The sequence below is a fragment of the Schistocerca americana genome, chromosome 8 (genome assembly GCF_021461395.2).
Source record: "Schistocerca americana isolate TAMUIC-IGC-003095 chromosome 8, iqSchAmer2.1, whole genome shotgun sequence".
NCBI classification, from domain to species: domain Eukaryota; kingdom Metazoa; phylum Arthropoda; class Insecta; order Orthoptera; family Acrididae; genus Schistocerca; species Schistocerca americana.
The window spans coordinates 397,122,452-397,134,965 of NC_060126.1; positions in this window are offsets into that span (position 1 = coordinate 397,122,452).

Here is a 12,514-nt window from a genome sequence, read left to right on the forward strand (position 1 = left end):
TGAAGGTAATGATGGCTGCCATTTCCACAAGAGTGTAGAGCACAACTGCCCAACATATCAGTCATGTTCGACCGTTCAATCACCATGGCTTTATGAGTGAATCTTTTGAAACCTTTATCCAAAATCTGTTTAAATGAGCTGTTTTTGTAAAATACTAGTTTGCTGACAATGAGTATTTGTAGACAGTAAATCTGACACCACCATTCCTGTCTCTTTTGTCTCCACCTGCATTTAACCATCCTTAACGCTCGCTCCTTCAAATTATTGACCAGACTGCAATAAACTTGCCAATGATATGCAAAACGAAGTATCTCACTAAACTTTTTTCAATGTTTATGATGGTGTATATTTTAATTTTTTACACGTGTGTGATATCTTGAAAACTGAGCAGTAGGCCTACAACTTTTGATGGAGAGAAAATTACCTTTTATATGTTTTGTGCAATTAAAATGATTAATTTTGACCACAATGTTGTGTTGTTGTTAAATCTTTATGGTCGCATTCTCTCTTCCTGAGCACAGGGTCCCGGGTTCGACATCCAGTGCGCTCAGAGATTTTCACCTGCCTCAAGATGACTGGATGTTTGTATTGTCCTCATCATTTCATCATCATTCATGAACGCGGCAAGATTGGACTGAGCAAAGGTTGAAAATTTGTACAGGAGCTGACAACCCCGCAGTTGAGCGCCCCATAAACCAAACGTCATCATTGTCGTGTAAAACTTTATGAATTTTTAAGTCAGTAGATCTCTAAATGGACTAAATTGCATGTAGTAGATCTCAAGTCTAAAAGAGTTGAACATGCCTGGTATAGAGGAAGTATGCCACTGCCATATCTGAAACTACTTAAGTTTATGAAAGACATATTATCTGTTACCTTCTGTCTCAGGTTCTTCGGCTGTCACTTGTTTGATGATTTTTGTGATGTTTCACCAGCATGAGTGGCTGGCATTGTCAAAGCTTCACCCTTCATTGCTGGTGGCAGACCATCAGCTGCAATGGAGGCTAAGGCTTTAATAGGGGCAGCCACTTGTGCTGACGAAACACCAGAAAAATCGTCAAACAAATGCTGACCAAAGTACTCAAAACAGAAGTCAACAGGTAATATGTCAATGAGAGATCAGGAAAACCTCAACAATTTTATCAAAGACATTAATTTATGGAGAATGTTTTAACTGCTCGTAGCTGTATAAAGCATAGTGAAGGGTACCTTGTACCACTACTAATCATTCCCTTTCTTGTTCCACTTTCAAGCAGAGCGAAAGAGAGAAATACTGTCTATGGGGCTCCATACAAGTCCTACTCTCTTATTTTGTTTTCATGGTCCTTGGTAACAGTAGAATTGTTCTGTAATCAGCTGCAAATGATGGTTCTCTAATTATTCTCTCTGGCATTACACAAAAAGAACATCATTTTTCGTCCTGGGATTCCAAATCAGAATTCTCATCTAAAATTTCTCAATAGGGTTTCACAAAAAGAACATTGTCTTCCGTCCAGGGAGCCCCAATTATGTTCATGAAGTGTCTTTGTAATACCTACCTGTCGATCAAAGCTGCCAGTAACAGTTTGAGCAGAATGTGTCTGAATTGATTCAATGTCTTCCTCCAATCCAATCTGGTGGGGATCCCAAACACTCAAACAGTATTCCAGAATGGATTGTACAAGTATTCTGTACATGCTGTTTCCTTTCATAGATTCTCCCAGTAAACTAAAATCAAACATGTGTCTTCCCTACTATGAAGCTTACATGCTCATTCCGTATCATATTTCTTTGCAATGTTATGCCCAGATATTTAATCAATATGACTGTCCAGAAGAACACTACCAATACTCCCAGGTTTCTGGGAATCATTTGACTCAGTGCCACACTGCAGACTGTTAACAAAGGTCCGAACATACATAATAAGTTCCCAGATATGTGAGTGCCTCGAAGACTTATTAAGTAAAAAACCAGTGCATTGTCCTGGATTGCAACTATGTGTCAGGGTATCATCAGGACTGCCTCAGGGCACTGCAATAGGACTGATCTTGTTCTGTCCATACATGAATGATCTGAAGGATAGGGTGAGCGTCAGTCTGTAACTGTTCACTGATGACACTATAGTGTATGGAAAAATGTCATCATTTTAGTTACTGTAGGAGGATACATGATGACTTAGAAAGAATTTCTATTTGCCGTGATGAATGGTAGCTTGTTGTAAATATAGAAAACTAAGTTAATGTAGATGAGTTGGATAACAATCCTGTAATATTGAAATATATTGTAGGATTGTTTTTGCTACTCTTGTCTGTGGCATGAACTAACTGACAGGGATTCTGCACCAGATGGAGACATCACGCATCATCACCGGCTGGGTGCAGCAGAATAGCTACTGGGTGTTGTCAGCCCTTTCCTTACTCCATTCTGCTTACCAGTTCTCCTCTCCCCACTGCTCTCCTCAGTTTGCAGTCACTGCCACCAATAACCAAGCAGCTGCAGTATTGTCATATCTACTCTTTCTGCAGCAGATTTTCTGTTTCTAAAACATCTACTGCTCTACCGCTAAAAAGCAAATAAAAGGGCAAATCTTCTGTTTTTTTAATCACATTCATGACTGTTCTTCAAAGTAATTTTCATTTTTGCGAACTTTGGTACACTAGTTAATTAACTTTATTTCTTGAGATACGATATGTGTTCAAAAGTATCTGAACACCTGGCTGAAAGTGACTTACAAGTTCATTGCACCCTCCATCGGTAATTATGGAATTCAATATGGTGGTTGCCCACCCTTAGCTTTGATGACAGCTTCCACTCTCGCACGCATACGTTCAGTCAGGTGTTGGAAGGTTTCATGGGGAATGGCAGCCCATTCCTCATGGAGTGCTGCTCTGAGAAGAGGTATCGATGTCGGTCTGTGAGGCCAGGCACGAAGTTGGCGTTCCAAAGCATCCCAAAGGTTTTCTATAGGATTCAGGTCAGGACTCTGTGCAGGCTAGTCCATTATAGGGATGCTATTGTCGTGTAACCACTCCACCACAGGCCATGCATTATGAACAGGTGCTCGACCATGTTGAAAGATGGAATCGTCATCCCCGAACTGTTCTTCAATAGTGGGAAGCAAGAAGTGCTTAAACAATCAATGTAGGCCTGTGCTGTGATAGTGCCATGCAAAACAGTAAGGGGTGCAAGCCCCCTCCATGAAAAACATGACCATACCATAACACCACTGTCTCCGAATTTTGCTGTTGGCACTATACACGCTGTCAGATGATGTCCACCAGGCATTCACCATACCCACACCCTGCCATCGGATCACCACATTGTGTAGAGTGATTCGTCACTCCACACAACATGTTTCCACTGTTCAATCGACCAATGTGTACACTCCCTACACGAAGCGAGCAGCATTTACCGGCATGATGTGTAGCTTATGAGCAGCTGCTCGACCATTAAATTCAAGTTTTCTCACCTCCCGCCTAACTGTCATAGACTTGTAGTGGATCCTGATGCAGTTTGGAATTCCTGTGTGATACTCTGGATAGAAGTCTGCCTTTTTCACATTACGACGCTCTTCAACTGTCGGCAGTGTCTGTCAGTCAACAGACGAGGTCGGCTAGTACACTTTTGAACTGTACGTGTCCCTTCACTTTTCCACTTCACTATCGTATCGGGAACAGTGGACCTAGGGATCTTTAGGATTGTGTAAATCTCGCATACAGGTGTATGACACAAGTGACAGCCAAGTACCTGACCAAGTTCATTGTCCATGAGTTCTGCATAGTGCCCCATTCTGCTCTCTCACGATGTCTAATGACTACTGAGGTCGCTGATATGGAGTACCTGGCAGTAGGTGGCAGCTAATGCTCCTAATATGAAGAACATATGTTTTTGGGGGTGTCAGGATACTTTAGATCACATAGTGTTCTAATTAAATTTTGGATATCCCTTCTGTGGATTGCTCACCCCAGAGACTTTTCCCTTATCAGCTCTAAGCCCTGAGTCAAGATGCTCTCAGTTTATTGTTATTTAAAACCTCTGTTTACGTGTTTATAATTGCCCCTTCGTTATTTATTCCAAGAAAGTGAAACTGTTTACATGATATCCCAATTTTCACAGTGAAATGGGACTACATTCTCATCCTTACCTAAAATTCCTTCCTCGTGTCAACATTATCTGAAGAGATCATTTTCGTCTTGAATTTTTAACTTCCTGGACTTTCTACTGTTATGTCTATACCCATTTCCAGTAGTAAACTGCTCTTTAAAAATAGAGTACAAATGAGATAACTATCTCACCAGGAAAGTACTTGGGCTCGAACAAACAGATCTGTATGAACGTTTGTTTACAGGACCATTATGTACCTCCGAATGTGCTGGTGGGTGTCGTTTTTCTGCAAAATTCTGCAGTCATGCTCTAGATATCACTGTAGATGTAACTGTAGGCGCCATACGCAATGCAGCAATCTTAACTATAAATGTAAATGCGAATGTTAATAAAATGCTCCGAGCAATACGAATGACTGCAAAACGCAGAGTGAAGAAATGCAAGTTGATCGCATGGCGTATTTGCACATTCTATAATGTCAGTGCTGAACGCCACGTCAGTGACACTTTTGAAGTTGTCCACTGGTTCACCAATATCGTAGCCAGCGTTCTGCCACGCGTAACGAAGCATTGGTCTGTATACTCCCGCATATAAGTGATTGTAAATGACAGAATGCATATTCATGATAAAGAATCTGTCGTGCAAATTCGGCTGCATATTACTGGAACGTAGTTTAATGAAGTCTGTTATTCTCTTGGCGTATATTTTATATTGCCTGAAGAAATAAACATCCAGAGGTTGTGCATATTTTGTAGATTTAGGCGGAATGATTTTTAAATCTACATGTTTTCCGCCAGACGCTTCCAGTAGTACTCGTTCATCCTTATGTCCAGACCAGGAGTCACAAAGTACTAATGACTTTCTCGACAAATGTGGATTCAAAACTGACAGAAAAAACGTCTTCAGATGTTGTTTCGTCATCTTCCCACCCACACTTGCATCGACGACGACATTTGGAGGGCACCGCGTTTCTATTTCCCTTGGCACGCGGGGTCCAAACTTTCCACTGGATTCTTGGAAGCAAATATAGAGTTTGTCCGCCAATCGTCCGTCCATTGATAATAGCAACATCGATCGTGTAACTATGTGTTGCAACATCGCGACAGTGTTTCTCTCCCCTTTCATGGATAGTGTTCTGTCACAAGTAAGTTCATACAGTGGTTTAACTGTAAGACGGCAGAGTTGTGTGGGGAGTGCGGGGAGAGGAGGAAGCAAGTATTGGCTGGCGAGTGGTGAGGAGCCGGGGGGGGGGGGGGGGGGGCGACAAGGCACGCCTACGAGTTTCAGTGCTGGCACTACAAATTGCGCGTCATGCTTACACGAAAGCTGACGAAAAGTTTGGAAGTAAAACTCGCTTTAAATGTTGTTCGTAAACGAAACTGAAATCGTCCTGTTTGTCTACTATGCGCTCACAAACCATTCGTCCGATTGCAATGAAACTTTGGTGAGTTGTTCTCCGAACGTCCGAAAAGAGTAATGGACAATGTATCAACAGTTGAGTCACTGTAGCACGCGTAGCGCAATTGATTAGGTAAAGGCTTGTCATGCCGCGGACCCGGGTTCGATTGCCACTGATCACAATTTTCATTTCATTCCCCGCAATGTTAAACTATTAATTATAAAATTTAAATATACTTAAACAGGTCATATAGTATAACGTAACTGTCAATTTCTATACAAAAGGGTGAAGCAATTTTTTCTGTTCCCTTCCCCTTTCGCAGCATTCAATCACACGCAATATAATTTTGCGAACATCGCTACGTAATACTGGTTTCCTTCTAACCGTAGGCCTACCGGTAGGGGTTGTTCGCGACTCGAACAGTACAGCGCAAAACAATAACGAAGCTGACGACAATGGCTACCTTGTACAACACAATCAGCTACGTAATGTTGGCAGCAGTCGAAACTGCGTGCCTACCGAAGCCTCCCGACGTTTACCGACTTCTACCGATTCAGGACTAGGAAGAGGTCTGCCATCTAAAAGTTTACACACTGTAGTTGAACTGACTCTGATCACAGTTCCATACAGAACTAATATCGATGTTTTCTCTCGTGATATGCTCATTGACGTCAGCAACAAACGTTTGAGCTCTTTCAATCAGCTCTTTTTCGTCATCCTTTTCATCTTTTCGTGCTTGGAGCATAGTGATACGGCGTGGTGTTATTCTAACTCCTTTTTCAAATTAGTAATAAATACTAGTGAAGCTGTAAAGTTTGTACACCCGAGATTTATGGCTACGTCCAATGCCCAATGTTGTAAATGCCAATAATGAACGGCGGAACCGCATTCTCGCGCTTCATCGGATTTCGCCATTACATGCTCCTTGATGGTCTTGAACAGCAGTGTACGATTTCCTTTGAAAACTGTATTTTCTTCTCTTTTCTTTGCCACGTAATCCAGTATGTTTTTAATATTGCTTTTAGACTTCAGTTTAGGGTATCTTTTCATAAGCTTGTCGTATGTGTCGAAACCTCTTACGTAATAATCATCGTACATGTTCTACAGTGTGTTGTCATCAAACGCCGTGATGATACTTGCAACTTTAACCTTCTTCTTGGGAGACGGCTGGTATTCACTGTCACTGCTTCCATCGCCTCTTCCCGCACTTGCCGTAGCACTACCGTTTGCAATGAGTTGTTCGTCATTATCATCCCTATCATCATCATGTGTTAGTGATACAACAGTATCTGTTTCTAACTTATGCTCATATTTCTGCACTATAATAGATACCAGAAAACATGGGAATGATTCGTCTTCTACACCAATACCATCTTCACGAAGAAGGGTTCGTCATAACTTCATCTCAACCGATCGCAATACATTAGCAGGATTGACTACCAATCGCCGAGCCATCTGACGCTTCAATACACAAATAATGTCACAAAACGCAACTTCAGAGGCACACTGCACAGTCCCTACTGGTCCAGACTGGCGTGCCGGTAAGTCAGTGTGCAATGCGGCATGGCATACGCAGAGGCCTCTAACGGACGACTGCAGAGTTTTGCAGATGCGGGAGTATCACTAATGCAATAAGAGACCTTTACATTATTTCTGGTCAGATAAAATTTCACATTCATATGTTACGTGATCTATATTAGCAACTAAGAGAAATAAGCCGTTTGTTAACTTCAGCTTTGAAATTTCGTGAAATGAATTGTGCAGCCAAGTTGCACCACATATTCTTGAAAATTTACTTCTCTCCTATTTCCATCTTTTCTTCCAAGTAGTTTGTTTATAATTAACTAAAATGTAATTTAAATTGTTGCTCTGCAAAACTCGCTGAAATTGTATAGGAAATTAAGTAAACTCTTCCAAATTGCATATCAGAACATGAAGGGCACTACATGGCCCATTTCTTGATGTAAGTAAGGAAATCATCTAATGACTTTTGAAAATTTTACATTTAACAATGTATTCAGTTGTTTATTTTTATATAAAAGAAAGTGGCACATGAGCCACACAAGTAGTAGGAGTCAATCTGTAGTGACAGAGTCAGTAAGTCAGTCTGAATTATTGTCTTTCAGAAGCTGTTTGTGTGAGACCCTTTCGGAGGCTGTCAGACAATAAAATGTAAATACTAATCGGTTATAATACAAAGGACGAAAAAATGATGTATCCTATGTGTTTTATTTCAAAATTAGTTCTAGTACATCAGCAATTGCCAACTCTGGGACTTTCTGAAGCAGCATCCCCCGAGGGTGTAAAAGTTGAGTATTTAATCATATGGAGCAGCTAAGTTATTATGTGAACCTTCCTACTCAAAGGTTTAAGTTATATGCACAATCCCCAGAATATATACGCATGAAAATCTACAACATGCTAAAAAAGAAACAAATAAACAGCATGGAGCTAGGGCAACTGAAACCAAAGTTGGACAAGTTATTAATGGAGAAATGTTATTACTCCATAGAAGAATTTATGAATGATGATGTGGAAGTCTCAGCAAGGAAACATCACCTGTAAATTAAGCTTGGTAGTTTTGTGTCAAATAAATGATTGTAAAAATATGTTCATTACATAAATGCTGTTGTTACATGTTACTTTGTAATACATGTAAACTGGAGTGTTGATATATTGTTTTTGTAATACTGTATATACAAATTGTAATCTAAATGTAATGTTGACGAGCCCCAGTACATCAGGTCTGTGATTTGACTTTGTATGTTATGGGATAATAAAAATTCTGATTCTGATTAACTGTGATTGAAATTTTCTAGTTTTCACTCGTCTACAAACTTGTGAACGATGGAGGCCCAAACTATTAAATTGTTCCAATGGTGTAATTGACAATTCACTATTACCACTGAAAAAACAGTGTATTTTATTGTCACTTAGCATCAGTGATAATTAAAATGCTTCCCTTCTCTCACACATTTAAGAGTGACATTTTAACAGATGAAATTTTCCGAAAAACGTGGATAACAATGAGTGACATATTTGCAAAATTGTGGTGTGAAAGCATTATAAAGTAATGATGATAGTGAGATATGTCACTTAGTGTCAGCTGGAATAGTATGAGTGAAGGGTTTGAAAACGAAAATGATGTAATCAGTAGTTATCACTGTGCACATTACCAACAGTTGCTGATTTATTGCATTTCATTGTTGAATTTAATATGCATCAATTCGTTGTTAGTTCAAAACTACAAAAGTGAGTGGGAAAGTGATACTACATTATGGTTTGAAAATAATATAGTAAAAATAGGGATAATTTTAGATATGGTAAATTGTTTGTGAAACCACTGAGTAGTAAGCAATTTTCTAATTTCGTGTGAGTTTTGTATGTATGTTATGTTTATTCACTTATAATACTGGAGATTACACTGACTAGCATCTACTGCTATTTCCTGCTTTTTCGAGTTTCGTTCTCCTGATTTTGAGACTGTTACATCGGGCAACAATGAGCAGCTGGTGACGGGCGTAGTAGGGAGATATTGTTGTTGTTGTGGTCTTCAGTCTTGAGACTGGTTTGATGCAGCTCTCCATACTATTCTATCCTTTGCAAGCTTCTTCATCTCCCAGTACCTACTGCAACCTACATCCTTCTGAATCTGCTTAAGAGATCTGACATTCCACATTCCGATCCGTAGAACGCCAGCTTTCTTCCTCCTGATAACGACATCCTCTTGAGTAGTCCAAAAATGGTGCAAATGGCTCTGAGCACTACGGGACTTAACTGCTGAGGTCATCAGTCTCATAGAACTTAGAACTACTTAAACCTAACTAACCTAAGGACATCACACACATCCATGCCCAAGGCAGGATTTGAATCTGCGACCATACCGACCACGTGGTTCCAGACTGTAGCGCTCGGCCACTCCGGCCGGCCTGGAGTAGTCCGCGCCCGGAGATCTGAATGAGGGACCATTTTACCTCTGGAATATTTTACCCAGGAGGATGTCATCATCATTTAATCATACAGTAAATCTGCATGTCCTCGGGAAAAATTACGGCTGTAGTTTCCCCTTGCTTTCAGCCATTCTCAGTACCATCACAGCAAGGCCATTTTGGTTAGTGTTACAAGGCCAGATCAGTCAATCATCCAGACTGTTGCCCCTGTGACTACTGAAAAGGCTGCTGCCCCCCTTCAGGAGTCACACATTTGTCTGGCCTCTCAACAGATACCCCTCCGTTGTGGTTGCACCTACGGTACGGCTATCTGTATTGCTGAGGCACGCAAGCCTCCCTACCAATGGCAAGGTCCATGGTTCATGGGGGGTAGGGAGATATGGAAAATGGAAATTAGCGTTTGGTGTCATTGGCGTGGAGGCCCCTTGCGGGGCAGGTCCGGCCGCCTTGGTGCAGGTCTTATTACATTCGACGCCACATTGGGCGACCTGCGCGCCGGATGGTGATGAAATGATGATGAAGGCAGCAAAACTCTGAGTCCCTGAGCGGAGAAAATCCCCGACCCAGTCGGGAATCGAACCCAGGCACGTAGGACGACAATCCGTCAAGCTGACCATGCAGCTATCGGGACGGACGTAGGGAGATAATGAGGAGTAGTCTGTTCTGATCTGAGAGTATTCGCACAAGTTATCTGTTGAATGCATTGATCACTGCGGTCTCAAGTCATCAACACGCTGCAGGTGACTGATGACTGTGTGACTGTGGGCATGAATAGCGGGCCACTAACGATCGGATTTCCGCGACAGGTCAGAACTGCGGGCGAGATCCGCGGGTATCTGTGCCAGTATCGGGCCTGCAGATCCGAGCCCCCCCGTTTCCCACTAACATACAGACTCCGCCGTCTGGATCTAATCTCTCCGATCTGCCTGCAGGCTTGGACCGTTCAGGTGTGGCATAATCGGCGATTTTTCGTGATTTATCGTCGGATTCAGGATTGTGGTGAATGCTCGACAGGCCATAGGCCGCAATACGCAGATTTCAGGAGTTGCGACTTTGTCTCACCGCAAATATGTTGCACATTGCGCCGTTTTATTGCCATTTTATTTATAGCAGTATATTTTCACACTTTAAAAGTGGTTTATATATTCGAGAGAAAGTATGGGCAATTCTAGGAAGAAAACTGTGATTGTCGGTGACGGTTTGTACGCTATGTACTCATATATTTTTCGAAAGAAAATCACGCAATACCCATAAAATAATGGGCAATAAGCTACAATAATGAACATAGTTCAATCAACATTTTATTGATGCTCAGTGTAATATTGGTTTCACATCTCATGCCCCCTGTTATATTTCTTTCAAGAGGCCTGTCTGTATCTTTCTGACCTTATCTCTGAAATTCTTGAAGGTATTTTAACTCTGTCTTTGCAACTACAAGAAAATGCGTATTTTAATCACCAAACGCATTTCGTTTTATGCTGCACAGACTGCTGTGAAACGTGCAAGAAGAGAGTCAATGAGGTTCTGCTATGTACCGACTCCAGTGCTATGATCAACTGTGCTAGGCTTCTCAATTGAGGATCCATGGCACGAAGAGTCCAATCGACATGATCCCACCGGTTCTCGATTGGGCCTAGAGCCAGGGAATCTGGTGGCCAGGGGAGTATGGTAAATTCAATGTAGTGCTCTTTGAACCACACATGTATACTGCAAACTGTGACACAATGCATTTGTCCTGCTGGTAGACGCCATCATGCTGTGGAAAAACAAGCTGAATGTAGGGTTGGAAATGGTCCCTGAAGATAGATTTATACTTGTATTTATCCATTGTGCCTTCCAGAAAGATGAGCTCACCCACACACAATGTTGATAGTCCCTTGGTTCATCAAGGGGAGCAGCTGCTCAACAGTTGCACATCTATTCACCTATACCTGTCTCTGCAGCACTTGTTCACCCCACTGTGGCTTGTAATGCACCACAGTTGTCTCAGCACTGTTTTTGGATTGTGGTACTTTGCTGTGCAAGATATATTTTTACCCTGGTGGAACGTGCACAAGTTTACAAACTAAGCTGTTTCAGAAATGCGTCCACTCTTAGTCTGAAAGCCAATGATCATGGCCTTTTCGATATCAGATAAATCTTTATGTTTCGGAAATGTGAGAATGACTGCACTGTTTTCCACGTGCCCCTGATATCCTTTGTATACCCTCCACTGCTAGTGCTGCCACCTGCCGTCTGTGAATGTTTATAGCGTTTTGATGTAGAACATAGACGGTGTTCACGTTAATATGACTGTATTACACTCCTGGAAATTGAAATAAGAACACCGTGAATTCATTGTCCCAGGAAGGGGAAACTTTATTGACACATTCCTGGGGTCAGATACATCACATGATCACACTGACAGAACCACAGGCACATAGACACAGGCAACAGAGCATGCACAATGTCGGCACTAGTACAGTGTATATCCACCTTTCGCAGCAATGCAGGCTGCTATTCTCCCATGGAGACGATCGTAGAGATGCTGGATGTAGTCCTGTGGAACGGCTTGCCATGCCATTTCCACCTGGCGCCTCAGTTGGACCAGCGTTCGTGCTGGACGTGCAGACCGCGTGAGACGACGCTTCATCCAGTCCCAAACATGCTCAATGGGGGACAGATCCGGAGATCTTGCTGGCCAGGGTAATTGACTTACACCTTCTAGAACACGTTGGGTGGCACGGGATACATGCGGACGTGCATTGTCCTGTTGGAACAGCAAGTTCCCTTGCCGGTCTAGGAATGGTAGAACGATGGGTTCGATGACGGTTTGGATGTACCGTGCACTATTCAGTGTCCCCTCGACGATCACCAGTGGTGTACGGCCAGTGTAGGAGATCGCTCCCCACACCATGATGCCGGGTGTTGGCCCTGTGTGCCTCGGTCGTATGCAGTCCTGATTGTGGCGCTCACCTGCACGGCGCCAAACACGCATACGACCATCATTGGCACCAAGGCAGAAGCGACTCTCATCGCTGAAGACGACACGTCTCCATTCGTCCCTCCATTCACGCCTGTCGCGACACCACTGGAGGCGGGC